This window comes from Aulonocara stuartgranti (genome assembly GCF_965226115.1).
Source record: "Aulonocara stuartgranti genome assembly, chromosome: 23".
Lineage (NCBI taxonomy): Eukaryota > Metazoa > Chordata > Actinopteri > Cichliformes > Cichlidae > Aulonocara > Aulonocara stuartgranti.
The window spans coordinates 37,286,669-37,314,273 of record NC_138958.1 but is presented as its reverse complement, the minus strand read 5'-3'; the positions used below and the strand labels follow the sequence as shown (position 1 = coordinate 37,314,273).

At 41.4% G+C, this 27,605-nt stretch overlaps 1 long non-coding RNA gene across 1 annotated transcript; it reads left to right on the top strand.

Annotated features, from left to right (window-relative positions):
• On the top strand, nt 1-27,605 carry LOC309701115. Its single transcript, XR_014274876.1, has 3 exons — nt 1-144; nt 14,196-14,576; nt 27,080-27,605. It is a non-coding gene; the product is annotated as an uncharacterized lncRNA (long non-coding RNA).

Below are 27,605 nucleotides of genomic sequence, written 5' to 3'. Positions count from 1 at the left end.
CTTAAGTGTGTCTTTGCGTTATATTTGTGTTTTTGTGTGCATATGTGTTTGCTTGGAGCACTGTGGAGTATTGTTGCTAGGTGTGACTTGGCAGTTTTCAGCCTCAGCCCCCTGGATATGAAGCACACAACTCTTGTCACTTGGGTGAGTTTATTATATGCACAAACTGAGTTTGTAAGAAAAGCTTTTTATACATAAATAATGCCACAGTTGTGTATGGACATACTGTATTAGATATGACCCATTTGTCTACTCCTTGATCTGTTTGACGTCAGAGAGAAGATGCTGTTCCCAAAAAAACACGACATTTGATGCAGTGTTTAAAGAGGCGAACCACAAGTTCAAAGTAACACATCTGTTGTCGTGTCCTGATCATTGAACTTGAATGGCTCACCTATGATTTCAAAGGCAATGGGCGTATTTTCAATTTTAACAGTGACTTCTAAAACATGCAACTTTAGAAAACACCAGCAAATAGAAAAATGCTGCAAAAAGCACACAAAAGACAACAGAAACAGAGAAATCCTTATTGTCTCAGTTGTGTTTTATTCAACTTCCGTTGTGATAGTGTGCTTTTGCAGAGTTTTTCTAGTTCCTGGTATTTTCTTAATTTGCGGCGCATTTAACCTCTCAGGCACACCGTACATTTCAATCTGATAATTAAAAAAAAAAAACATTAGGGGGTGTCTTCAGAAGCTTTGCACATTTAAAGGCAGTTCCAACTAGAACCAATTTCTGTTTGGAGAAGTAAAGACAATCAAATACAATCAAATGAAAGTTGGGTTAAAGGCCTTAAAGGGAAGAGAGCTAAAACAGCTTGTTTAGGACACAGAACTGACTGCTGGATAAAAGGTCCAGTAATTGGTTTTATTTTGTTATTTTTTTTTGAAAAGAGACAAGCAAATCTTCTCTATTAGAGTTGAAGAATCACTGTATTATTACCGCTTTACTTGAATTCTAGTTTTAGAGTGGTACATTTTCCTTATATAAGCTGTAACAGACAAAACCAGCATTGGTGCTGCCATTAATATCTCAGCTATAAAAAAAATGTGTATTTACACATTTATATATATTTCACTTTTACATGCAATAAATTTTCCCTATAACATAAGCATATTCAGAAATGAAGAGCATAGCTTAATTTCAGAACAACGTTAGTTGTGCATACATTTAAAAACAAGTACACTCCTACAACTGTTTACGGGGTGATTTTTTTGTTCCCCCATCACTGCACATTTTAATAACCATGGTTTTTTGGTAAAGATCAAGCTGAGCTGGGAAAATAAAAATAAATATGTAATTAGGATTGAATTAAGCCAAAACACATGCTTGTTCCCAGCAGGAAGCTACGGTGGCCCCTAGAGACAAAGCACGTACAAACTCCAAAACACTTACAAAATCCAAAACACATGCAAGCTCCAAAACACTTACAAAATAAAAAACACATGCAAAAGACAAAATACGTACAAAATACAAAACACGTGCAAACTCCAAAGCACTTACAAAATACAAAACACGTGCAAACTCCAAAACACGTACAAAATACAAAACACATGCAAGCTCCAAAACACTTACAAAATACAAAAAACATGCAAAATACAAAACACGTACAAAATACAAAACACGTGCAAACTCCAAAGCACTTACAAAATACAAAACACGTGCAAACTCCAAAACACGTGCAAAATCCAAAACACATGCAAGCTCCAAAACACTTACAAAATACAAAAAACATGCAAAATACAAAACACGTACAAAATACAAAACACGTGCAAACTCTAAAACACGTACAAAATACAAAACACATGCAAACTCCAAAACACGTACAAAATACAAAACACATGCAAAATACAAAACACGTACAAAATATAAAACACGTACAATATACAAAACACGTGCAAAATACAAAACACGTGCAAACTCCAAAACACTTACAAAATACAAAACACATGCAAAATACAAAACACGTACAAAATACAAAACACGTGCAAAATACAAAACGCGTGCAAAATACAAAACACGTACAAAATACAAAACACGTGCAAACTCCAAAACACATGCAAAATACAAAACACGTGCAAAATACAAAACACATGCAAAATACAAAACACGTGCAAAATACAAAACACGTGCAAACCCCAAAACACGCGCAAACTCCAAAACACATGCAAAATACAAAACACAACGGAAGTGCTCCAGGACGCTAGGGGCAGTGTTGAGCTTTTGTTACCTAGTAACTACACAAGCCAGGAAGTACCAATGACCAGATTTGGGGTCTGCAGCCTTAAAGGCCGCATTTTAAGGCTGATTATGTCACAGCGACACGACAAAGACTGTCCCAATTCAAAGGCTGCTCGAAATGCGGCCCTCAAATGCGTCCTTAATTTCCCTGAATTTTAAGGATGGGTCTGTGTAGCCTTCATGGCCCAACATATCCCAGACTTCATAGCGCGGCGGTGGTTTGGATAATTTTGCCGAAAAAAAACGGCGGAAGCGGAGCGGACGAAGAGTAAACTTCCAGAAGTAAGTACTGAATATTATGTCACTTATTTATGCGCAAATGTTTTTATAATGAAGAACATTAAAACATTACTGTTGGCAACATGTCGGGAAAGTTATGTGACATTAGCGACGTTTGTACTAACTTGGTTTTAAAGCCTTCACTTCAAAATATTCGCCGTTCAATAGCTGACTTTAATCTTACAGAGAATGTGATGATTTTATGCGTAATTAAAGTCAGTCATGTCAGTCAGCTGACGGTTCACTCCTTAAGCTGAAAGAAAGATGCTTTAATCACAGGAGTCACACATGTGTCCACTGTACCATCTGGGAACTCTTCTTGTTTAGCACTCGTAATGACACAAACACTAAATCCTCCTTCTCTGGTGCTGTTTTGTAGCAGTGTGTACACCTGAGACTGTCACCTGTCTGTCTGTCCTGCACTCTCTCTCTGTTTCTTTCTCTCTGATTGTGGAATAAAAGTATGAACATGTATTTATAAGTCACACTTGTGTTTGAATCCTGCAGCTTATTACACATTTGATATCTATGTGTGACACCTGCAAGTGTCCAGAGTGAGGACAGACTGAGGGACCCACTGCATTACATCATCTGTGAGGCTTTGCACCCCTGATGATCCACCAGGACAATCTCAGCAGTATGTGAGGAAGAGGAGGAGGAAGAGCCAGCAGCAGCTGACAGATGGAGAGAATAGACAGACTGTTCCCTGTTTGTGAAGGACTGCTAGAAAAGTTTAACATAACTAATTGTCTGTCCTGAATCAGTCTTATTAGGTAATGTTCAAATAATTTTATCATTCCAGTGTTTCCAGTGTGGGAGAAAGTACTCAGGGCCTTCAAGTTACGCACTATGAAAGGCAGCAACAAGTTTAATGTTCAGAAACCTAAAGTCTGTATCAGCAGCAGAATGGAACTAAAAATAAATGTTTGTTTCAGTTCTATGAAGCTTTGAGTATTTTGGATCAGTAGCACTGCTGTGTTTGTTGCATCATATTGCTGTAATTGTTTATATGCTTTATATATTCTGAGGTAAGTTGATCTATAGTGTTACATCATATTCTATAAGGATGTTATGTGTTTGTATACTTTCTGCCCAGTTTGACCCATTTAGCAGACGTCAGCCTGTTTAAAGCTCTGATATCTATTCTGTATGACTTAAAGCAGTTATGACATGGTCTGATTTTCTCACCCAATAAAGGAATATTTAATACATCAGTCTACTCTTCATTTTATCAGAAACATATATATACTATTATATATTGTACATATATTTATTAGTTTCAGATGTAGCCATTCTTGTATTTTGCTTGTTTACATTATTGTATTTTGCACAACTCTGTTGCTTGTGAAGCTCGCACACAAGAATTTCACTCACATGTGCTGTACCAATGTACCTGCACATGTGATGTGACAATAAAAGTGATTTGATTTGAAACAGCTCACAGCTTGTACATTTTCTTTTTACACATGTATGTAAGCATTTGAGCCAAATTTAGTAATGCCAACATACTGAAGGAACAACATTTGTCTCTTATATATGATACACCTATATATGCACTGTCAATATACATTTTGAACCAGCTGCAGATGTCAGAGTAACAACTGACTGACCCCCACATAAAGTGCGTTACAGTAGTCCACAGGGGAAGAAATAAAAGCATGGATCACGGTTTCAAAGTGCTGCCTAGAAAGAAACGATTTTACTCTTGCCAGTCGCCTTAAATGATAAAAATGGACTGGTCCAACTTAAAACCAAGGGCAGTAACAACAGGTTTAAAATAAACCTCCAGGGGTTCCAAATGAAAAGAAGAGGACTCACAGGGGCCACTGGGTCCAAACACCAACAAATCTGTTTTCTTTTCATTCAAATTTAAAAAGTTTAGAGCCAACCAAGCTTTAATGTCATCTAGGCATGTCAAGAGAGGTTTTATTCAGATGCCATCCTTCGGCTTCAGTGGCAAATAAATTTGGCAGTCATTCCTATATACTTGTCTTTGAGTGAAGATTTAAGGTGGTAAGACATGTAAATAACTGCAACTTGAATCTGTACTGAAGCTCAGTATTTGACAAAGAGTTCATGTTCACTGCTGTAATACCTAATAATGACTAATATAATAACCATAATATTGGCCATATTATATTTACATTACCAAAGTGATATGACTTTAGTCTCATGAACAACATTAGCTAATTGTTATTTACTAGCTAATCTTAAATGACTGTTCAGTACAGAAATGAAGCCCAAAAATCATGTTTTACTGTCCTGTGGTCTCAGCCTCAGATACTTATCAAATCACACAAAGCTCTTGTAGAAACAAACAAACAAATGAAAAAAAATATGTTCTCCTTCATTTCTGTCAAAAAAAGTTGTATGATACGTTTCCAGCTGTTAGTATCATAGTTGCTAGGCAACCTGGGAAGCGCAACGGAGACTAGAGCCCATGTGTTTGCAACAAACTTGCCGTTTATTTTACAAATCGAGCTCAACACTGCCCCTAGCGTCCTGGAGCACTTCCGTTGTGATTTGGACTTTGCATGTGTTTTGGATTTTGCACGTGTTTTGGAGTTTGCACGTGTTTTGAATTTTGTATGTGTTTTGGATTTTGCATGTGTTTTGGATTTTGTATGTGTTTTGGAGTTTGCATGTGTTTTGAATTTTGTACATGTTTTGGATTTTGCACGTGTTTTGGATTTTGTAAGTGTTTTGGAGTTTGCACGTGTTTTGAATTTTGTACGTGTTTTGGATTTTGCACGTGTTTTGGATTTTGCACGTGTTTTGGATTTTGTACGTGTTTTGGATTTTGCATGTGTTTTGGATTTTGTATGTGTTTTGAATTTTGTACGTGTTTTGAATTTTGTACGTGTTTTGAATTTTGTACGTGTTTTGGAGTTTGCACGTGTTTTGGAGTTTGCACGTGTTCTGGATTTTGTACGTGTTTTGGATTTTGTATGTGTTTTGGAGCTTGTACGTGTCTTGGATTTTGTACGTGTTTTGGATTTTGCATGTGTTTTGGAGTTTGCATGTGTTTTGGATTTTGTATGTGTTGAGGAGTTTGTGCGTGCTATTTGGAATTTGTAAGTGTTTTGGAGTTTATACATGCTTTGTCTCTAGGGGCCACCGTAGGAAGTGAATGCTGGACACATTCACAATCTCGCACCTGCAAGTCAAAGAACACCTACGGACTTTGGCTGGTGTATAGCATAAATGTAGAAGTAGGTGTGCATTTGTGTGCGAGGATGTGAGAGCGTGTTGTTAGTGCCAGCATGGATTCAAACTGCCACAGCTCCAACATGCTGGAACAGATCACTGCCTAATGTTAATAATTCAAAGTAGAATTTAATTAAAGTTAATTATTTAAGGTGGTAAGAAATGTGTACCAGCATACGTTGTAGATCCTATATTTAAGTCATCTGTCAGTGCTTTGCTTTTTCTATAAAAACCTAGTATAGATCAAGCGGAAATACACTCAACAAAAATATAAACGCAACACCTTTGTTACTGCTCCCATTCCCCATGGGATGGACGTAGAGACCTAAAATTCATTCCAGATACACAATATAACCATCCCTCCCAAACAGTGGTCACAAATCAGTCCAAATGTGTGGTAGTGGGCACATCTGCTATATTGAGATAATCCATCCCACCTCACAGGTGTGCCACATCAGGATGCTGATCTGACATCATGAGTAGTGCACAGGTGTACCTCAGACTGCCCACAACAAAAGGCCACCCTGGAATGTGCAGTTTTGTCTCACAGCAAAATGCCACAGATGCCACAAGCAATGAGGGAGCGTGCAATTGGCATGCTGACAGCAGGAATGTCAACCAGATCTGTCGCCCGTGCATTGAATGTTCATTTCTCAACCATAAGCCGTCTCCACAGGCGTTTCAGAGAATATGGCAGCACATCCAACCGGCCTCACAACCGCAGACCTCGTGTAACCACAACAGCCCAGGACCTCCACATCCAGCAGGTTCACCTCCAAGATCGTCTGAGACCAGCCACCCAGACAGCTGCTGGAACAATTGGTTTGCACAACCAAACAATTTCTGCACAAACTGTCAGAAACCGTCTCAGGGACGCTCAACTGCATGCCCATCGTCCTCATCGGGGTCTTCACCTGACTCCAGCTCGTCGCCGTAACAGACTTGTGTGGGCAAATGCTCACATTCGATGGCGTCTGGCACGTTGGAGAGGTGTGCGCTTCACGGATGAATCATGGTTCACATTGTTCAGGGCAGTTGGCACACATTTGGACTGATTTGTGACCACTGTTTGGGAGGGATGGTTATATTGTGTATCTGGAATGAATTTTAGGTCTCTACGTCCATCCCATGGGGAATGGGAGCAGTAACAAAGGTGTTGCGTTTATATTTTTGTTGAGTGTAGAATGCTCAGTTTTCCCGTGAAGCATCATACATAGGCACACAGGGGGTGAAATACCAATGTAAGCTTGAAAGTGAATGTGTTGCCGTTATGCATTACAGCCGTCTTGTGCTGATGGCCACAGAGCTCCTACATACTCTCTAAATGGAATCCTGCCAACTACCTCTCAATGTCAAACTCGCTTTACAGCTACAACATGGTATGAATATTTTAAGATTAGCGATGAATATTTTTTCCAGGGAAAAATATATGCCAATTTTGACATAGTTCAACATTTCTGTCACCTCGCCATTGCTGTTCCAATATGAACTCTGTCTGTGGAGATTTGCGCCACACACAAGTGTGGGCTTACCTTTGATTTAGCGGTCAGGGCAGCCCGGTCATTTCACCTGAGCCGAGGTTATAATCCGGCTTTGAGTGAATTAAGGTGTGGACAAGACGCACAAATTGAGCTTACCTGTGTACGCTTGGTGTGCTTGGTAAAGAGTTTCTGCCAATCTCTGTGATGCAATGCTGTCGGAGTACAACAAACTGGTGACTGGTGGGTGATGGTTCAGTGTTACGAACATGAAATTCTTTTACCCGAATAATAAGCACAAAAGTAGGACATCCAGAGTTTTCAAAGTGAGATCTGTAGGCACAGCTGCTCAAGAAAGTTAAAGCAGCCATATTTCATTTCTTACAATATAAAACAGGACAGAACAAGACCAGAGAAGCACTTCTCCTCAGTTATAATTCTTCTGCTTTACTTTCCCAACAACAAGTACAGCCACTGTCAAGAAATTCCACCTTTAAAACTGCTGTAAGCTTCTTTACCACTCTGTGAAAAGACACAATGTACGCACTAACAAAAAGTGTGCACATTTTTTTGTGTGGACCTCAGACACCCAGGCCTAAATTGGCACTCAAAAACTTGACAGCCCGTGATATAAATGTTCCTCACATTAAGAAACCTGCAAACATCGGAAGAAATGGTAAATTATGTATTAGTGGCAACTTGTGTCCGGAGTGCTTGTTAGCTTCAGATGACACTTGATTTTTAAATCGCTGGAAGCTTGTGTCCAAGCAGATTATTTTCCAAACCCAGAACAGTGAATAATGCCCTCGCCAGAGTCTACATGAAACTCACTACATTATCCATGTGTCTCCTAGAGAGCAGTTATGTTAAATTATTACCATTTAATTGACTATTTTCTCAATACACTTCTACATCCAATTTCAGCTTCAATGACAGTAATTTACTTTGTCATTCTCTATTTTGTTACTGTGTTTTTAAAGCGCAAAAAGAAACTGTTAATGTAAAAAGTTGTAACAACCTATATAAAGTTTATTTTTTGTTTTACTTTGAAAGGGGCTTGCTAGAAGAACACTTATCAACCCTTATATGAATACAGACTTAAAACCTGTTATCTATCTATCTATCTATCTACCCCCCCCCCCCCCCCCCCCCCCCCCCTCTCTCTCTCTCTCTCTCTCTCTCTCTCGCTTATGGACAATAAGACTGAGGTGATTTCAATTAGAAAATAACTAGGGTGGGAAAAGAACAAAGGCAACTGACGTGTGTGAGGGCTTGTTAACCTAAACTGACACTTGATTTGGCTTAGCTTCATGGTTAACCTTCTAGGAGCTATGACTTGTCTTCTGATGCATTATAGCCTATTTTCCACATTTCTATATCTTTACAACAGCAATTAAATGCCACTCTGTAGTATGTGTTTACAGCACCCCTGCACAGCCATTTAAAATGGACTATGTATTGATTTTTATTTTTGTTTTTTACCCAGCTATTGTGTATCATGGAACAATCAGCTTTATTTAACCGAGGGGAAAAATGGGTAAATTGTTGGCAAAGCAATAAAGGAAGCCTAAAGAAAGGGATCGTAATGCACTGCATTGTGTGAGACATGGGCAGACTGTTCTAAAAGTGATTATTATGCTTCTTGCCTTAGATGAGTGCTATGAGTGCTATTCACTTCAAACCCATGGCACTGTTTTAAAATGCTCCTACTGTTACTTACTTTCAGCTGAGCTCTGAATGTTCCCACACCTCTGAATACACAAGTCTTGTCATCCCAAAGGGACCACTGAATAGCTTTTGAATAGCTGCAGCTATTCCATTTTTTTAAATCCTCAGCTCATCATTGGGGGATATTTATAGACAGACCAAATTGTATGTGTTAGAGTACAAGGCATTCACAAGCAGGGCTTAATTTCAGCAGTAGTTGCATTCAAATGATCAAATCTCTGACGTCCTGGTAATGCTACATTTATAGTACATAGACATATAAATATATAATAATATAAACAAACAGATGCAACTAGTTCATTTCACTGATGAGCAGCATTTACCAAGACTGGTGAAATTTTTTTCAGGGAGGCTGAAAAAGAGTGAATATGTTTGTGATATAAGGGTAAATGCTTCTTTTTGGAACTGTGTGTGGTCCTGAGGACTGAGACTCAGGTGGAGTGAAGGGTATATCCAAAGTAGCTTTATTGTGAACTGTTCTTCCATATAAACCTGCAATCTGTGTATAACCGCTGACATCCGTGTTGTGCAGAAGTACAGAACATGTTATTGACTGTCAGATAATAAACTGTATTAATGAAGATACTGTTAGTGTGTCATGTGCTGACATGCCCACATCACTCGTGTTCTTCCTGCAGTGTATGAAAGTGAACTGGAGATATGCACCTGGTGTTTCTGAATTTATGGACATATGGACTAAAATTTTGTTTATTTTAATTTTGCCAAAGTGTGCCAAAACTTTTGGCACTGTACTGTATACTGTAGCTATCCAACTGTGTCAGTTATGTGCTTGTTTTGCTAACAACTAACCTCTCATTCCTTTCCAATAAACACAATCTAGTAGAGATGGAGAGACTAGCTAACAATAATTTGCAGTAAATTGCCTGCCCCATACCTTCTGTGCATTATCATTTGATGGAGCAGACCGCTTGCACCCATTGCCACAGACTCACTTAGACTTATTGCAACATATTGGCAATCTGTCTGCCGTTTATAAAGTAGATAGTGATTAACTGAAGAGATTTGCCAACCTGTTTGAGAGTGACTGCAGTCGATCTGAATCAGACTTAGATTAACTCCCACCAGCTGACCTGGCCAGTATTGTTATTAAGGCAGCTTTATTTATCCTTGAAGCCAGATGACACACAGCAATTAGAGGTCATCCAGGTAGTTTGGTCTTTAAGACATTCTTCTAATTATCTAACTACCTGCTTATAACTTCAAACAAAACTGGGGTTATTTTATTTAGCCCTAAAAATCTTAAATTATGTCTAACTAGATACTAACTCTGGATGGCACTACCTTGTCCTCCATTAATACTGTAGGCCTTCCTGGAAAGACTTGTTTCCAAATCCTGCATCGAGAGCATTTTTTTTTTTTTTATCCAAGATGGCGCCGAGTATGGCAGCCTCGTCGCAAGCTCCCCCAAGCAACAGCTTTTTTCTGTGTTTAATTTTACTTTTCCTTCATTTTTTCGCGAGTAGCACATGTCTCCTTGTGTACGACCGACAAACCTTACTGGACATAAAAGACGGTCTTTCTTATAACTTTCCGGAGTTCAAGTTTTGCAACACGGACGCTCCGTTTGCAGACCCCCCATTCATCTCACCTGAGACGCCTTTGTTCTCTGGCCCTGGAGGCCGCAAACGCCGACGCAGAGGGAGAAGATCTGGCGTTCTGGTTCGACTGAGACGGCGCACTAACAGACCACCGTTACCCAGTTTATTACTGGCTAATGTGCAGTCTCTGGAGAACAAGCTGTGCGAGCTTCGGGCACGGATCTCATTCCAGCGAGAGATGCGGGACTGCTGCGTGATCTGCCTCACAGAAACCTGGCTATCGGACAAGGTACCGGACTCCGCAATACAACTACCGGGGTTCTCCGTGCATCGCGCGGACAGGTCACAGGATCTTACTGGGAAAAGCAGAGGCGGTGGTGTGTGTTTCATGATCAACAACAGCTGGTGTGATTATGCGAACGTGCACCCGGTCAAATCCTTCTGCTCACTGGACCTGGAGTACCTGATGATTAAGTGCCGGCCATTCTGGCTACCGAGGGAATTTACAGCAGTGATTATTACGGCTGTTTATATTCCCCCACAAGCCGACACTGACTGAGCACTCAGGGAACTGTACAGCGCGATCAGCAGCGAGGAAACCGCACACCCAGAGGCAGCGTTTATCACAGCCGGAGACTTTAATAAGGGAAACCTGAAGAAAGTCTCACCCAAACTCCACCAACACATCTATTTTAACACCCGTGGAGATCGGCTACTCGACCACTGCTACACCTCTTTCCGGGATGCGTACAAAGCCCTCCCCCGCGCCCCATTCGGCCAATCAGATTACCGCTCCATCCTGCTCCTGCCCGCCTACAGGCAGAAGCTGAAACAGGAAGCTCCAACCCGGAGGGCGGTGCACTGTTGGACGGACCAATCGGAGTCTGCGCTGCGGGACTGTTTTGATCACGCGGACTGGGAAATGTTTCACGTGGCTGCTAGGGACATTGACGAGTACACAGACTCAGTCTGCGGATTTATCAGGAAATGCGTGGAAGATGTCGTCCCATCCAGAACAGTTAAATCCTTCCCAAATCAAAAACCCTGGATTAACGGAGATGTTCGCGCGGCACGGAGCACCGCCTTTGCCTCCGCGAACACATCGGACTACAAACACGCACATTACCAACTCCGGAAGACGATCAAAGCAGCCAAACGTGAGTACAGGGACAGGGTGGAGCAACAGTTTGACAACCCTCGGAGTATGTGGCAGGGACTAAACACGATCGCAGACTTTAGAGGGAAAACCAGCACACCGCAGACCACGGCCTCTCTGTGTGAGGATCTAAACGTATTCTACGCTAGATTCGACACAGCGAACACCATGAGACCGGACAGTGTGCGCACCGCGGATGATGTCAGTGCGCACACTGTGTCTCAGGAGGATGTGTGGAGGTGCTTCGGGAAGGTGAACGCACGCAAAGCTACTGGTCCGGACGGGATTCCCGGCCGCGTCCTCAAGTCATGTGCGGCTCAGCTGGCTGGAGTGTTCACGCACATCTTCAACCTTTCCCTCTCTCTGTCTGTAGTCCCAGCCTGCTTCAAAATGGCCACCATCGTCCCTGTACCCAAATCCTCCACCATCTCCTCATTGAACGACTGGCGACCTGTAGCCCTGACCCCCATCGTAAGCAAATGCTTCGAGAAGCTGGTCAGGGACTTCATCTGCTCTGCACTACCGGACTCACTGGACCCTCTACAGTTCGCATACCGCCACAACAGGTCCACTGATGATGCCATAGCCCTGACACTACACACTGCCCTGTCACACCTGGAGAAGAGAGACACGTATGTGAGAATGCTGTTTGTAGATTACAGCTCAGCATTCAATACCATCGTTCCCTCGAAGCTGGACAGGAAACTGCAGGATCTAGGACTGAGCAGCTCCCTCTGCAGCTGGATCCTTAGCTTCCTGTCTGACAGACGCCAAGTGGTCAGACTGGGCAGCATCACCTCATCCCCCATCACACTGAACACTGGTGCTCCACAGGGGTGTGTACTGAGCCCTCTCCTATACTCACTCTACACCTACGACTGCACAGCCACTAACAACTCCAACATCATTGTGAAGTTTGCGGACGACACTACAGTGGTGGGTCTTATCACCAATGGTGATGAGACGGCTTACAGGGAGGAGGTCAGCGCCCTGACCCACTGGTGTCAAGACAACCATCTCACCCTCAACGTCGCAAAGACAAAGGAGTTGATAGTGGACTTCCGGAGGTGCAGAGAAGTACACACCCCCATCACCATCAACGGCGCTGCTGTGGAGAGAGTGAGCAGCTTCCGGTTCCTTGGCGTACACCTGGCTGAGGATCTTACGTGGTCAGTACACAAACAAAACAGTGAAGAAGGCGCAGCAGCGCCTCTTCTTTCTCAGGAGACTGAAAAGATTCGGCATGAGCCCCCGCATCCTCAGGACCTTCTATCACTGTGCCATTGAGAGCATCCTCACTGGATGCATCACCACCTGGTATGGCAACAGCACCGCCTACAACCGCAAAGCTCTCCAGCGAGTAGTGCGGTGCTCTGAACGGATAATTGGAGGTGAGCTTCCCTCCCTCCAAGACATCTACAGGAAGCGGTGCCTGAGGAAAGCGGGGAGGATCATCAAGGACTCCAGTCACCCCAGCCATAAACTGTTCAGACTACTTCCATCAGGAAGGAGGTTCTGCAGCATCCGGTCCCGTACCAGCAGACTGAGAGACAGCTTCTTCCACCAGGCCATCAGACTGCTGAACACTTCATAGACACCTCAGCTTCACTACTGGAACTTTAACATTATGCACTCCATACTGTACAGTAACGCCACTGTTTTGCACATGTCTCAACTCTGTATATTTTTATATATTTTATTTATTGTTTACTCTATTTAATTTGTAAAATATGTGTACACACACACACACACACAGACACACACACACACGTAGAAAAATATTTAGTATACACATCCAGAAATGCATATACTATTATATATTGTACATATATTTATTAGTTTCAGATGTAGCCATTCTTGTATTTTGCTTGTTTACGTTATTGTATTTTGCACAACTCTGTTGCTTGTGAAGCTCGCACACAAGAATTTCACTCACATGTGCTGTACCAATGTACCTGCACATGTGATGTGACAATAAAAGTGATTTGATTTGATTTGATTTGAGTACTGACATGGAATAGAAAGAGAATGTGTAGTTCTCCCATATTGGCTCCTCTTTACTGTCTCCCTGTTAAATCTAGAATCTAATTTAAAATCCTTCTCTTCACATACAAGGTCTTGAATAATCAGCCCCCATGTTATCTTACACAGACATAACAGTACCATATCACTCCAATAGAGCACTTTGCTCTCAGACTGATGGTTTATTTGTGGTTCCTTGGATATTAAGAGTAGAATGGGAGGCAGAGCTTTCAGCTTTTAGGCCCTTCTTCTGTGGAACCACTTAGGGTGTCTGTCTCCTTTGAGATTAAGCTTAAAACCTTCCTTCGGTAAAGGTTATAGTTAGGGCTGGATCAGGTGACCCTGAACCCATCCCTTAGTTATGCTACAATTGGCCTAGGCTGCTGGGAGTGTCCAATTAATGGACTAAGTGTTTCTTTTACACTTATCTTTTTTTCATCCTCTATGTAATGATACACCACTTTGCATTTAATCATTAGTAATGCCATCCATCATCCATCAATCCATTTTCTTCCGCTTATCCAGGGCGGCAGCACCAGCCTAAGCAGAGAAGCCCAGACCTCCCTTTCCCCGGCCACCTCCTCCAACTTGTGAACAACAGCCGAGAGCCTCCTCTCAGTGGGACATACCCGGAACACCTCACACAGGAGGCATCCTGGTCAGATGTGAAGGAGTGGTGGGTCTACTCTGAGCCCCCTCCTAAACGCCTCACCCAATCTCTAAGCGAGAGGCCACTGACCTTTTGGATAAAGCTCATCAGTAATCTTTTTACCGATATTAGTAATCTCTGACTCTCTTCCATAGTGTGTCTTTTGTCCCGTTGTCCTCCTTTCATCCCCAACTGGTTGCAACAGATGGGTGCCCCTTCCTGAGCCTGATTCTGCCAGAGATTTCTTCCAGTTAAAAGTGAGTTTTTCCTTCATACTTTAGCTAAGTGCTTACTCATGATTGTTGGGGTTTTCTTTGCATTATTGTAGGCTGTTTACCTTACGATATAACTTAAGGTCACCGTTGTTGTGATTTGGTGGTATATATATATATAAACAAAAATGAATTGAATTGAACTCTGTAGTTGCTTTGCAGCCAATAGTGGTAACCAATGTTCAACCTCTGAGTGACCAGATGTTTACTGCAATGACTTGCAATTGGTCCGAGACTGCAAAAGTTCCGTAAAATCATTTATTAACCCGCACTTTTTCTTTTTTCCTGGTTGCACGGAGGTTGCTGTGTACACCTTGAAGGAGGTTACCTTTTGGTCCTCTAGTAGTGTGCCTGAAGTTGGAGCTCTTTCTAATAACTGCTTAGCTGAACCACCAACATGAAGGACAGGATCTTTGATTGTTTATAACACTTTTGCTAGTCTTCATCAGTTGTCAGTGTTGGGGTCAGATAACGTCACTTGTCTCCTTTTAAGGAAAGGACAGTGTTCACTTCAGGGAGTGATACTTGCAGTGGTGTGAAATTGGTACGCAGTATCAAAACCATTCAGGGATTTTCCCCGGACAATTTGATGAATACTAATTTGGACAACATACTGTAGATGATACTACAGTGATGGCATGCTTGAATTGTAGCTGCAGGCAATGCCACTTCTTATTTATTTTTCAATTAAAAATGACATTCAGAATGACGTCCTCGCTTGTACTCTGATATACTTTGGCTTCGTGACAGATTCAACAAGGTACGGTACCCCTGACAATAACAACAACCTTCCCCCTGTGTCTCCTCAATTCCAAATTTGGGAAAGCTGCCAAAGCACAACAGCCACAACCCTAGTAGATCAGATAATTCTGGGCTCACTCGCTTAAGTCCTGCCATCAAAAGTGCATCACTATCACCTTTACACATCAACTCATGATACAATGCAATGCTTACACACGTTGTCTGACATCTAGTTAAGTCATGAAAGATGCATATCAACTCAATTTGGTATAGACTCTTCTCGTAATTAGGCATAATTTAATTGTGCCCACAATCCCCACTTCCCTTGCTTCCTCTGTACTCTCATTTTTTCAAAACCCAGTGGAAATCAAGTGGGCGTCGCCTGCGGAATGTGTAATTTCTCTGAATATGTATTCCCCAGATGAGCTTCATTTTTTGGGAGGATTGCAGAGAAGACATAAAGCGTCATAAATGAGGAGCGCATGCTGTGAGTGAGAGCGTGTTGCAAGTTTGTTGGCTGCAGGCGTGTGTCTGACCTGCAAATGAACTTGTACAACAACTTGGCAATATCATGCCATCAATTTGATACCTTGACTAATTGCTGCATCTAGCTGCTATATTAAGTAATCTCCATTTTACCTTAAATTAAATTGAACAAAAAGTTGTATTATAAAAAATTCAAATAGCTTAAAGGAATGTGAGATTTCCGCAGAGCAGGTTTGCCTTTAACTCAGCTCCTGCAAAATTTCTACTTTTAAATGCTATGTGTTAAGATTTTCATGCAATAAAATCTTTTTAGGGGGGGCTTTTTAAAAGCTTTATATGCTATAAAGTTGAAAAGATAAACTATGATAGTCATCATTAACAGTGACAATAATAAAAAATAACAATAATAATAATATTAATAATAATAACACAATTGGGGTTCTTGTCTCTTCTTTTCACATTCCACTCATATCTGTACCCTGCAAAACCCATTGTCTACAGTACTGTGCAGACGTTTTGAGCCACCCCTTTCTTTATATTTTGCTTCTAAAGAACCAGTGGTCTGAACAATAGTTCTCAAATCTCTCTGAATGTCTTTCAAAGTTTTTCTTTGGACATTGTGTTTCCCTCCCAGTCTTTGTACCTGATCATTTGATGTGTTTTTTTCCTCCAAAATATGCAAGCAGTGTTGTGTCTACATGTTATATATGTCTTGACTGTAGTTAAGGAGGTAGAGAGCATCTACTCATTGGAGGGTTGAAGGTTTGTTTCCTGGTTGCTCCATTCTACAGCCCCCAAGTTGCTCTGTGATGCAACCGTCTGAGTGTTGGGTAGAAAGCACTCAGGTAGGAAAGCATAGAAAAAAGTGCTTGTATAACTGGGTGTAAATTGGCGAATGAGGTTATATAAGTACCACTCTATATCTATAAAACAACTTGGCAAAGAACCTAAGCACTTTGTCAAACTTGGCAGTTTTTCTGTAGATTTAACTAAAGAAATGAGAAATTAAGTGTTTTGGAACAGACTCCTAGTAATAAATATGAAATAGTACCTTTTGCACCAACAAGGGGACTCACCAAAGACCTACAGCCAACACAGAGGTTACTTACACTAGACAATGTTACAGAGAAAAAAAGGCAAGGGGTACTTGGTTTAACACATGAGGAAAATAGCCTTCAAAATAAAACAGGAAGTAACAAACTCAAACAGATAAATACAGTTTGTATATATGGAAAATCCTGATATGGGAGCATCCAGTTTTAAATACATGCTGAATAAGCACCTTTATTTCCTGCTGCAGTATTGAAATTTTCCAAGGCAATATATCCTCCCATGAGATCCACATATAGCAATTATCAAATGCCCCATTATTTAGCTTTCATCCCTTAAAAATCCCATGGATTTATGTGCAAACAGCAGTTCTATTTTAAGTGGCCATGGCCTGCAAAACATTTGTGAAACATATTGTGAGTGGGAGGACTGGTCTGAGATCAGTGCCCAGTTCCTCAACACCATATGAGAAAATTCCACACCACACAACTATCAATCATCTTGTGGGATTGAGACTTTAGTGTTTTCATCTCTCTTTTTTTCCTGGATTGTGCAGATTTTAAAAATGACTTCAGAAAAGCAGCCACGGCAAAATAAACAAGCAAAATCCGGGGATTTACATTTACCAAAATGCCTCAGAGCTCTCTCTCTGCTTTGTTAGCTTTTATACATCAGCTCAAACTGATAACAATGTCTGCATCATGACTGGAAGAAAGAATGATGCAAATAAGGAACAACATTTGCATACCCTTTCAATCTAATTTTCAAGCACACAATATCAGTCTGGATCTCTGACAGAGACCCAAATGTTGTCAGTATGTGGTGTATTCATAAAGTTCTCAGTGTTCAGGCTTTCCTTCTTCTCTACCCAGACTTTTTGAAACACATTTTCAGTTGCTCCCGGTGGTTGTTTCAAAACTGATGAGCTTCATACTGTTGTGCTTTTGTTTAGGTGAGGTAAGCCTTCTTCAGAAAGGATTGTTGTTGTAAAAGAAGATGATCAAAATGCAGAGAGTTTCAGAGACATTTAGTAATATCAGGAAAGCAACATGAATGCTTTGTCAATGAATACTTTCTCCATATTTTTTCCCTCAAAGTAGCAAGTTCAAGCACATAAAGTGGACCATATGCTTGCCCTGTGATAGACTGGCAAACTGTCTAAGGTGATTCTCCCATCCAGCCCTAAATAGGATAAATTGAAAAAGATAGATGGATAATTCGTCATTATTGGTATGAATCACAGTTTAATAAAGCTTGTGCCAAATGGGAGGCGTTGTCTCAGGAAAGGTGTCCTGTCTAAAATCATTCCAAATCCTCAAACTCTTTCCAAATCTAGTGCTGTTGCAGGTTGTGCGGCAGTAAGAACTTTTACGATGTATGGTTTGGAGAAGGTGGCACTCACAAAAAGATGGGAGGTTGAGCTGGAGGTGGCAGAGCTGAAGATGCTTAAATGTTAATTGGAAGTGACCAGAATGGATATCAGTAGAAATGAGTTTGTCACAGGGACAGCTGAGGTTAAACGGAGAGATAAGGTTGAGATGGTTTGAACACGTGTAAAGCAGGGACAGTTGATATATTGGGCAAAGGTTGTTGAGATTGATGGATGTAGTGAACGGCAACATAGAGAATCTTGGTATGATCCATTGTGGCAACCCCTTAAGAGAGCAGCAGAAAAAAGAAGACAAATATGTGGCCCCTTAGTTCCTTAGCTGTGTGAGACTAGTCATTTTGGCTCCCTTCTCTGTTTAAGCCAGTTTTCTTCCCATTGACTGGGACCAGTGTTGGGAAGGTTACTTTTAAAGTGTATTCCACTACAGATTAAGAAATACATGCTCCAAAATGTATTTTGTAACGTATTCCGTTATGTTACTCAATGACAGTAACATATTCTGAAAATTTTGGATTACTTAATATATTATCATGCTTTTTACAACTACATGAATGTACTATTGCTGTGTGATTTATTACTATTACTGAAGGCTACTCGCCATACCAATACCAACTAGATTTTTAAATCTTAATATAAAATGAGTAACAGTGGGGTGGACATTAGTTAAGGCTGCACTTTTTGCAGCGATCTCGTATAGAAAACTATTCTGCACGTATATAAAAAAGGTCCGCGGCTCCTAACCATAGTAAAGTTGGGTTCCGTGTCGGGTTCGTAGCCGAAAACTAGCTTTACTTTGTTGTCTGGGTCAACTTTGCTAGTGAGAGACAGAGAGAAGCGTTGAAAGGCTGCTCCAACGGAACTTATTGTTTAGGAGGAAAACACGAACACAGCGTACAGTCGAGTCTTAATAGCTTACTTACAACTGGGCTCATCAGGCACTCTTCTTGGTTATTATTATATTTACATGCTTCCATATCCCGTTTCTGCTCGGTGACAACTCATACTTTTCTATTCTCCTTTTTCTCCCTCCCTCGCGATCACAGACACATAACGGGTATGGCAGTCCATTCTCTCTGCAGCACGGACTGCACTGGCCATGAGGCTACATTCTTTAGGGCTATGCCTGTAACACTCTGCCTATTGCCTTCATATTAAATCATTTTATGAATAATAATTTAAAAAAAAATTCTTCATGTCATTATGGCCACAAGTTCAAATTCAAATTCAAATTTTATTTGTCACGTACACAGTCATACACAGTACGATATGTAGTGAAATGCTTGGACAACTGCTCGTGACCTAAAGAGAACAAAAAAGGAAAAGGCTATGAATAAGATAGGAAATAAATATGAAAAATTAAAAAGGGTAAATTTAACTAGGAAGGAATAAAATATAAATTAAGGTTAAAAATGAAATAACTGTACAACACAAATTAGAATGAAGGGTAAATTTAACTGGGAAGAATAAGATAAAGATAAATATATAAATTAAAGTTGAAAATAAAATAACTGTACAACAAAATACACAATACACAATATAGAACTATATAAGAATGTATGAAGGAATCTAAATATAAATAAATATATACACAATAACAGCAGCTGTACAAGTATTAACCGGAAATGAAGAATATAGTGACCAGTGTTGTGCAAAACCAAAGTCCAGAAAGTCCAGTGTGTGTGTAAGAACCATATGTGTGGGTCAGTACTGTGTGGTGGTGTGATTGAGAGACCGTATCGCCTGCGGGAAGAAGCTCCTCCTCAGTCTCTCTGTGTTGGTCTTCAGGGAGCGGAATCGCTTTCCTGACCTCAACAGAGAGAACAGTCTGTTGTTGGGATGGCTGAGGTCCTTCACCATCTTCCTGGCCTTGGTCCAGCACCGCCTGCTGTAGATTGAGTGCAGGTCAGGGAGCTCGGAGCAGATGGTGCGCTCAGCTGACCGCACAACCCCCTGTAGAGCTCGTCTGTCCTGCATGGTGCTGTTCCCGAACCAGGTTAAGATGTTTCCCGCCAGGATGCTCTCTATGGTGCACGAGTAAAAGTTCCTGAGCACCTTGGAGGGCAGTTGGAAGTCTCTCAAGCGTCTGAGGTGGTAGAGACGCTGTCGGGCCTTTTTCACCACGGTGTTGATGTGACAGGACCATGACAGGTCCTGCGTGATGTGAACTCCGAGGTATTTGAAGCTGTCCACTCTCTCCACTGGGCACTCGTTGATGACGGGGGTCTGGTAGTTCCTCTCCTGCTTAGTGCTGAAGTCCACTATCAGCTCCTTTGTCTTACTGACGTTTAGAAGGAGGTTGTTCCTCTGGCACCAGTTCTCCAGATTCCTAATCTCCTTCAGGTAGGCCGTCTCGTTGTTATCAGAGATCAGGCCCACCACGACGGTGTCGTCAGCAAACTTGATGATGGTGGTGGAGCTGGTAGTGGCCACACAGTCATAAGTGTACAAAGAGTACAGCAGGGGGCTCAGAACACACCCCTGGGGGGCTCCAGTGCTGAGAGTGGTGGAGGCTGAGACATGTCCGCCCATCCTTACTGCCTGTGGTCTGCCAGTTAGGAAGTTGGAGATCCACTGACACATAGATGAGCTGAGTCCCAGATGCTCCAGCTTGGTGGTGAGTGTGGAGGGAATTATGGTGTTAAATGCAGAGGTGTAGTCTATGAAGAGCATTTTAACATAATTCCTCCTTCTAGTGTCCAAGTGAGTGAGTGATGTGTGGAGGAGATGAGAGATGGCATCGTCTGTGGAACGATTTGGACGGTAAGCGAACTGTAGTGGGTCCAGTATGTCTGGTAGTGAAGAAATGATGAAGTCTCTGACCAGGCGTTCAAAGCACTTCATCACTACTGAGGTGAGGGCTACAGGGCGATAGTCATTGAGAGAAGCAGGGTGGGGTTTCTTCGGGACAGGAACAATGATGGACTCTTTGAAGCATGTGGGGATCACCGACTGAGATAAAGAGATGTTGAATATCTCAGTGAACACAGGAGCTAGCTGGTATGCGCAGTCTCTTAGGATACGACCTGGGATGCCGTCTGGTCCTGCTGCTTTCCTGGTGTTCACTCTCTTGAAGGCTCTCCTTACTTCATGCTCGGAGATGACGAGCACGTTTCCGGTGCTGGCAGTATCTTCCTGTCTGCAGCCGTTAGCGCCGCTAACACTAGCATTGTTGGAGACCTTAGCTGCAGCCTCGAAGCGAGCATAGAAAGTGTTCAGCTCGTCTGCCAGAGTCACGGCCGCGTTCGTCATACCGGTTGTTGGTGCTTTATAGTCCGTTATTGTCCTTAGTCCCCGCCACAGGCTCCTAGAGTCACTCTGTTGGAGTTGTGACTCTAGTTTCCTCCCGTAGCGCTGCTTCGCCTCTTTCACCGCCCTCCGCACGTTATATGACGCGGCTTTGTACGGGTCCATGTCCCCCGTCATGAGTCCCGTGTTGTAGGCAGCGGTGCGGGATCTCAGAGCGTCGCGGATGGTTTTATCCACCCACGGCTTCTGGTTGGGAAACGTTGTGATAGTCTTTGTCTCCACGGTATCATCCGCTAGTTTCCCGATGAATCCCACAACTGCTTCCGTAAACACGTTGACGTCATCGTCGGAGCTGTTTCTGAACATGCCCCAGTCTGCGTCATCGAGTGCGTCCTGTAACGCGGCCACCGATTGATCCGTCCAGCGCGCGACCTTCCTCTGAACCGGAACTTCCTGTTTCAGCCTTTGTTTGTATTTTGGCATGAGGAAGATGGCGGCGTGATCAGATTTGCCAAACGGGGGGCGGGATTGTGCCTTGTAGCCGTCCTTGACCGTAGTGTAGCAGTGGTCCAGTGTCCTTTCACCCCTGGTGGGGCAGGTGATGTGTTGATAAAAGTTCGGCGCTGCGCGTTTGAGGTTGGCGCTATTAAAGTCCCCCGTCACAATAAGCGCAGCGTCCCGGTGTTGTGTCTGGTGCTGTGTGAGTGCCTCATGCAGCTCGCATAAGGCGGTGACCGTGTCTGCTTGTGGTGGAATATAAACGGCACTTACAATGACCGATGTAAATTCCCGAGGTAGATAAAAAGGACGACACATGATGGACAGTAGTTCCAGATTTGGTGTGCAGGAGCGTGTGAGAGGAACAACGTTCGCACTGTTGCACCAGTTGTTGTTCACCATTAAACACACGCCGCCTCCCCTTGACTTCCCCGAGTCCCGTGTCCTGTCCATGCGGTGAACCGAGAAGAACTCGGCCGGCTGGATGGCGTGGTCCGGCACCGCTGGGTTCAGCCATGTCTCGGTGAAGCAGAGGAGATTGCAGTCCCGAATGTCTCTCTGGAACTTTATCCTGGCCCTGAGGTCGTCAAGCTTGTTCTCCAGTGACTGGACGTTGGCGAGCAGGATGCTAGGCAGAGGTGTGCGGTGTGCACGAGCTCTCAGCCTGTTCCTGACACCGGCTCGCTTCCCTCTAGGCCGCCGCCGCTTCCCTTTGTTCTCCCTCGAGATCTCACTCGGCCAGCTCGGATCCGGAGTTAAAAACTTCGAATTGTGAGTACATTGTATACCAATAGAAACAAGAGTGTCACTGTCATACCTAATGTACCCAATGGTGATGATTTTGCCGATTTAGAAACGCTGAAAACTAACTTAAAAAACAAAGACAAAGAAAAAGTGGTCGGAGCAGTCATGACGGCAGCCGACCTCACCGGCGCCATCTTAAAGAGGTAGAGGTGTAGAAGTAGAGGTGACATGGGCCGCGAGATTGACACACAGGCATTAAAGCATCTTAATGTGTGTTTTGTTTGGGTTTCCAACGGTGTGGAATTACCAACAATAGAGAGACCACAGCCTAACATATGAAACAGGAAAAGACCGCCATCTAATCCATTTATTTCAACAAAGCAACTGTATTCTGAATATCACCTTTTGAAATGGAAACTAACGGAATACAGTTACTCATATTTTGTATTTTAAATACGTAACGGCGGTACATGTATTCCGTTACTCCCCAACACTGTTATGTGAGCGTTGAAATAGTCCCAGTCAGTCGACATCTGCTCTCAATCACATCATAAAGAGGCAAGAGGAAAAAAACACTGTCTAAAACCAAACATTTAGAGCAGCCTGAACCACAAAGCATTATAAGGCTCCTCTAGGTTGCTAGGTCTGGAAGGAAATAGTAGGTTTAGAAGATCTCGAAAATAATAAATATGCAAAAATTTAGCAAAATTAATTTCACAGTAGTGGCAATTAGACTACAACTTGTCATATTTGCTCAATCAGGCATGACATTTGGACATTAACCCTTTAGAGCCGATCGGAGCGGGAACGCTCTGTTATGCGTAACTATTTTTAAATCCCAGTAGCACTGCAACCACGTAAGCACGTAAAAATTTTTTTTGCATATGAAACCGGAGGAGTTGTACTTACATCTGATGCCATCAGCTTGTCCTAGGTCACGGTTTCCTTCCACATAAAGCTTTGCAAAAACTGCATAAAAAGCGCTTGCAGGAACAAAAACATAATATTCCAGAAACACGCTTTACCGATCTGATCAGCTGTTCAAAACACTTCCTACGTTGGAATAGACGTCAGCGCGAACTTTTGCATTTCCGCCATTACCTGCCCGAAACCGGAAGTGATGTCATTTTCGCGGAAATGTAGTCTTTTTTGCGATCAGGGCCTCAGGGCCTATACTGCTCTTTTTAAAAGTTATCTTTGACTTTATGACTTTCTGTGTCGTTTCTGGGATGCTTAGGACTCATATTGCACTGCTGGAAATAGTTTATTTTGATGCATGTGCTGCTTTTTTGCAAATTTGCAGTATAATATTTATTTTCGTTTTTCCTGCAGTGTATAAAAATTGGTGTATTTCAAAAATAAAACTATGAAGACACTCAAAATAAATTTCCTGTGGTAGGAAACTATTTTGTGCAACTTTTTTGTATTTACAGTTTTGAGGGATAAGACTCTTAAATTTCTCTAACTACAAATATATGTTAAAAAATCAAAAACGATTTTCAATTTTTTTGTAGTTTATTGCACTTTTTTGCAATTTATGTAATTACTATGCACTTAATGAATACATATTATTAAAATCTGGGCTATAATGGTTGTATTGATGTATAGCAACTTGAAATGCTCCCAAAAATGGCTCCACAGCATGTAAAAATATAATATAAGCTCTGGCGGACTTGGTTAATGGCATTGTCTTCAGTTTCATGACTAAGAATTTCATTTTTCAAAGTCTTCTATGTTTTATTATACAGGGTGGGCCATTTATATTGATAAGTATATATTGTTTTTCATGTGACATTACCAGTATGTTTGATGTGTCACATGGCCCTCTTCCTATTGAAAAAACAAAAGTTGTATCCAAGATGGCCGACTTCTAAATGGCCACCATGGTCACCACCCATCTTCAGGAGTTTGCCCCCTCACATATACTAATGTGCCACAAACAGGACTTTAATATCACCAACCATTCCCATGTTATCACGGTGTATCCAAATAAATGGCCCACCCTGTAGATTATTGTGAAAATTCAACTGTGGAGCATTCTGAAATTATCACTAACTGTGAAACATTTTTAATAGGGTGTGTGTCAGTTAAAATATTTTTTTGAAAATCTCACAACTACTTAATGCTCTGAGGTTTTATTGTTTTGTCTTTTTTTTTTGTCTTTTGTAATGTATCTCTTGTTTGATATTCTAGATCATGGACCATGATTAATTGAGATAGAAATAACCAATAGTTTATATATGATGTAAAATAAGGAAAATCATAACTGCTCAACTGTCAAACTAGGCCCAAAAATGTATAGCAACAACCATTTTAATTTTTTTTTCATGTTGCGAGCATTGCCACATTTCAGGAATGCATCATTTGCAGTATTTCAACAATTTTACTCACTTATTTTAATCCTATGCACAAAATGCATTATTATAAAGTATCTAAAAATATTTTTCAGTACTTCAGCTATGTTTTGGTGTCCTTTTTTCTTAAGCAGATAACCACAAATGACACTCAGACCAAAGACAGATGAATCCAGTAATTCAAAATTACTCAAATGACAAAATGAGTCAACTTAAAAAAGAAGGAGCCACAGTGAAAATGTCTTTCCTTGCCCAGCAGAATGACGATACAGTAATTTGTCATGCTTGCATCAGATATGCAACTGCCTTTCTTTCCTTAAGCGCAGCCCGAAGCCAATTTTCGTCACAACCTTCATGTTCTGGCAGCCATTGTTTTCTGCTCTGTTCTTACCACATTGCTGACATTTTTGAATATGTGAGTCAAGAAGCCTGTAGTCAGCTCTCACAGTCAGAAGTCATGAAAATAATGTCAAGCCTGAATCAGATATAATGTACAAGTCAATCCAGGCTCAGCTGGCAAGGATGAATCCCAGAGTGGCTTTGAACCATTGGATGCTGAGGAAATTGTGTTAAACCTCAAAAAGTTTACAGCGACATTCACATTCAGAGCTCAGAGTTGTAAGGAGGGCAAGAACAGTGGCTGCGGTTATACGAGCCAATTATTACCTTTTTCTCACTCCAACTAGTATCAGTCTGCTTCTCAATTCTGACTGAAGTTTTGCATGAGCACCAAATAAAAAAAAACTTCATTCTTGATCTTAGGATAAGGGTTCCATAGTTTTCGCTTTTTGTAACTTTTTCTTGTAACTTAAAGCGCAATGTCACTAAATTTGCCCACCCACAGTTAACCTTAGAGACAATTCTTCTTCACTGATATATTAGAGGAATTAATAATAATCTTTTTTTTTTGAGTGTCTAGGAAAATCACTTGGAAATGGAAAATGCTACAACAAATTTAAGAATATAAGTTGCATAGATATTAATTTACACCAGTTTCTTATGCAAGCAGCAAAACAGTGCTATTTTTGTCTCGCATGTCCATTGTCAGAGGTTTGTGGTTATTGAAACATATTTTGTTTGTATCAGTTTAAGCTGCTGGTCACACTATTTGTTGAACTGGCCACCTGTTCCGATCATCTTTAACAATCTGTCTTATATTCTTAAAAGCCATTGTGTTCAACCTGATGAGTCAGTTACCCAAGTGTGCAAATCTTGTCCTTTAGCCAAAGCCTTTGCAAAAGATGCCCCCTGGCTACAGTTTATAAAAGGACACAATACAAAGAATAGTTTAATGTAGCTGTGTAATCTAGTTGGATTAATCCTCGATGTGAAGACTGAGAGGACATTTCAGTATATTCCTGTTTTGTTTTCTCTGCAATGTCTGTTAAGTAACAGTGACATTTTAGGACATGTAATCCATACTCACCATGGTCTCATTTGGTTCATTCTTTTATCTACTCGGTTTAATTATGCAAGACTACTAAGACTGTAGAAGTCTTTGGGTATACAAAATTCTCTGAACCTCTTTTAGAAGATTTGGTTATTTTTGTAGAATAATTTTGTTTGTTTGTTTTTTGTCTTTTTTATATACCAGGTCCTTCAGCGGTTGTGAGAGTTCGCCCATTCCATCGTTACTGACAATTTAGGAGCCAAATGCCTAAAAGCGCAATACTGAGTATTTAGTAATGCAGGCTTATGAAGATTTGAACCTTGATATGACTTGTTATGACTTTCATAGACAGGCAACAATACAACAATACATGGCTCTTTATTATCTAGTTGCAGTTTAGCTGTCGAATGGTGTTTTAAAAGATGACACCCAAGTGTTGAGTGTTGTTTTATATTCTCTGTGTGTTTGAAATGATTCCTTTTAAAGCAAACATTCATTGTTATTATCATTACACATCACTAATACATCATGATTTGTTTATTATTTATGCATTAAATATCTATATTCTTTCATTGTTTATCCCTCACAGATGCATGCAGAACTGGAGCAGATAATAACTGTACCACTCCAAGCTAAGCTTGAAGAGAACTTGACAAGTGCACATCTAACTTGATGAAGGACTTCAGCAATAGAGAAGCTGTCAAGTTCATTGTATCTTAGTCTGTTTCTCTGTGTTGTTACTTCCTCTTTTATTTTGATAGTCTCTTGTCCTGTGTGTCTTGTGTTCTGTTTTGCTTCCTCTTTTCCTTTAGTCTGTATTAGTTACAGCTGTGTTCCCACCTGTTACCTATCCTCTCATTATCCTGTGTGAATTTAAGCCCTCAGTCCCTCTCTGCTGTTTGTTGCATCACCCCAGTTTGCTGTGTGTTTCTTTGTGTTCCATGCTTCTTTGTTAATTCCTAGCTGTAAAGTCATAGTTGCTAAGTCTTTTGAGGTTTTTTTCTTTTGAGTTCAAGTACTGAGACCAATGAAGCTGCCTCTTTTAGTTGATTCCTTGGTTTCCGAGTCCTGCATTTTGGTCCTACCTCTGCATGCCACACTACATTGAATTTATA